Below are 3,484 nucleotides of genomic sequence, written 5' to 3'. Positions count from 1 at the left end.
TGTCGACAAAGAAATGATTGGCCAAAATGGGAAGCAGCCATGAAGGCTGAATTAGACTCACTTGCAAAACGTGAAGTCTTTGGACCTGTAGTCCGTACACCTGAAGATGTAAAACCTGTTGGATATAAGTGGGTATTTGTGAGAAAACGAAATGAGAAAAATGAAGTTGTGCGCTATAAAGCCCGACTTGTGGCACAAGGTTTTTCACAAAGGCCCAGTATAGATTATGAAGAAACGTATTCCCTTGTAGTGGATGCGATAACATTGCGTTATTTGGTCAGTTTATCTGCATATCATAAACTGCATATGCATTTAATGGATGTGGTAACAGCCTATTTGTACGGCTCATTAGATCGGGATATCTATATGAAAGTCCCTGAAGGACTAAAGATATCTAAACCATCCAGTGAATATTCGCAAGGGTTATACTCATTCAAATTGCAAAGATCTTTATATGGTCTAAAGCAATCTGGACGAATGTGGTATAATCGTCTTACTGAGTATCTGGCCAAAAACGGTTTCAAGAATGATGATATCTGCCCATGTGTTTTCATAAAGAAAACTACATCTGGGTTCATTATAATTGCTGTGTACGTAGATGATTTAAATATCATTGGGACTCCTGAAGAGATTCCAACAATTATAAAAACTCTAAAAGAAGAGTTCGAGATGAAAGATCTTGGAAAGACTAAGTTTTGTCTCGGCCTGCAGATCGAGCATATAAAAGGTGGGATCTTTATTCATCAAACAACATACACAGAAAGAATCTTGAAAAGATTTTATATGGACAAGTCACATCCATTAAGTACACCAATGATCGTAAGATCTTTGGATGTGAAAAAGGATCAATTCCGTCCTAAAGAAGAAAATGAAGATATCCCTGGTCCTGAAGTACCATATCTTAGTGCCATTGGAGCGCTAATGTATCTTGCTAATAATACGCGACCTGACATATCATTCACGGTGAATTTACTAGCAAGGTATAGTTCCTCTCCAACCAGAAGACATTGGAGTGGAATCAAACAAATTTTTCGATATCTTCATGGAACGGTTGATATGGGATTGTTTTATCCCTATGGATCCAAGTCACAACTAGTTGGCTATGTAGATGCCGGATACTTGTCTGACCCACATAAAGGGAGATCTCAAACAGGATACCTGTTCACATATGGTGGTACAGCTATATCTTGGAGGTCCACGAAACAGACGATTGCTGCAACATCCTCTAATCATGCTGAAATACTGGCGATTCATGAAGCTAGTCGCGAGTGTTTTTGGCTGAGGAGTCCGATTCAATATATTCTATCATCATGTGGACTGATTGATCATAAGATAGCTCCAACTGTCCTGTTTGAAGATAATGCAGCATGCATTGCTCAACTTAAGGGTGGATACATCAAAGGTGATAGAACAAAGCATATTTCTCCCAAATTCTTCTTCACTCATGACCTTCAAAATCAAGGGACAATTGATGTCCAACAGATCCGTTCAAGTGACAATCTGGCAGATTTATTTACAAAGTCACTCCCAAAATCCTCCTTTGAAAGATTGGTACATAAGATTGGGATGCGCCGATTTCGAGACATTAAATGATGTCGGCAAGAGTGGGAGACTGTACTCTTTTTCCCTTGGTCAAGTTTTTTTTCCATTGGGTTTTTCTTGACAAGGTTTTTAATGAGGCAGTCCCCATCACAAAAGGATATTGTACTCTTTTTCCTTCACTAAGGTTTTTCCCACAGGATTTTCCTTTAGTAAGGTTTTAATGAGGCATATCCCTAAATGAGCATCTAAGGGGGAGTGTTGAGATAAATTGCTTGGTTTCTTGTTGGCTTGGTTTTTGTTTTGTGAGATGTGGAGTTTGGTCATTTGGGGACCAAAATCCTTCCCAATTTCATCTTACTCAAACTTCTTGCAACCCATTACAGTTGAATTATCATGAATGTTCTTTGGTATATTATATTTCTTAACTAATAAGACGGGCGATTCTCAATTGACTTGTAGATGTGGGAAGCAGTGGAATTTTGGGTTTCCAAAGCTCAATCATGGAAGTATGGCAGGGTTTCAGTTGGGATACGTTCATATGATCCTAAGAGAGTCACATTCGTGCCAATAAGAAAATGTCATTTGGGAAAGGATTAGATAGTCCCACGACGTTAGGACGTTTGGACTATTAAATGGTTTTATAATAAAATATGTTTTTAAAGTTTTTTAATAACTGTTAAATAGTTTTTTTTAATTTTAATTACAAATTAATTTTATATATTTTTTTAATTATAAAAATATTTTTTATTTCATAAATTATTATTTTTTTCATTCATTTATTATGTTTATTAATAATAAAAAAAACAATAATGAATTAGATCTTCCATTGATTCTAATAACTTTTTGGCAATTCCAATTGATTAAAAGTTTATCTTTGATCCATTACATCCATTGAGGATTTTGAAAGCGTGTTTCTTAGAAAATCAATCGATTAGATTAACAAAACAATCGATTGAATTTTAGGTTTTCCATGACTCAATCGATTTATAAACCATTAGTCACGGCGTGATTCAAAATTTATAAAAATGATATGAAAATTGAGAACGACGCGATTCAAAATTCAATTGATTGGATTATCCTACCAATCGATTGAATGTAGAAAAAAACTTATTTACGTCACATTTCAATCGATTGAATGATCATACCAATCGATTGAATTGGAATATACCATTAGTCACGAACAAAATTCAATCGATTGTATTATCATACCAATCGATTAAACCTTCATATATTATTTTAATAGCGGCTTTCAATCGATTGGGTAATATAAACAATTGATTGAATTATAAAAAACCCACATTCTAGTCATTGTTCAATGATTGGGTAATATGACCAATCGATTGACTTTTGTGAAAACCATATTGCCTTGCAACTTTCAATCGATTGTTTTGTAGTAACCTGAAGTCCAATCGATTGAGTTATAGGAAATCTGAAATTCAATCGATTGTTTTGTTAATCCAATCGATTGATTTCCTAAGAAACACGATTTCAAAATCCTCAACGGATGTAATGGATCAAAGATAAACTTTTAATCGATAGGGATTTTCAAAAAGTTATTACAATCAATGGAAGATCTAATTCGTTATTGTTTTTGTTTTTTATTATTAATAAACATAATAGATGAATGATAAAATAATAATGTATAAAATAAAAAATAATTTTTATAATTAAATAAAATATATGGGATTAATTTGTAATTAAAATTAGAAACGAATTATTTAATAGTTATTAAAAAACTTAAAAAATATATTTTATTATAAGACCATTTAATGGTTCAAACGTTTTGGAACTATCGAATCTTTTGCCGTATTATTGTAAGCATAAATGCAAAACTTCTAAATGATATTAAAAATAACTTCTTTTCTAAAAGCAAGGTTATACCTACTTTTACATTTTTATTTGTCTATACGTATAAATAAGAGAAAGTTTAGCACAACACTTT

This window comes from Arachis ipaensis, chromosome B08 (genome assembly GCF_000816755.2).
Source record: "Arachis ipaensis cultivar K30076 chromosome B08, Araip1.1, whole genome shotgun sequence".
Taxonomy (NCBI): Eukaryota; Viridiplantae; Streptophyta; class Magnoliopsida; order Fabales; family Fabaceae; genus Arachis; species Arachis ipaensis.
The sequence above is the reverse complement of the archived record's forward strand: the minus strand, read 5'-3'. Positions refer to the sequence as shown.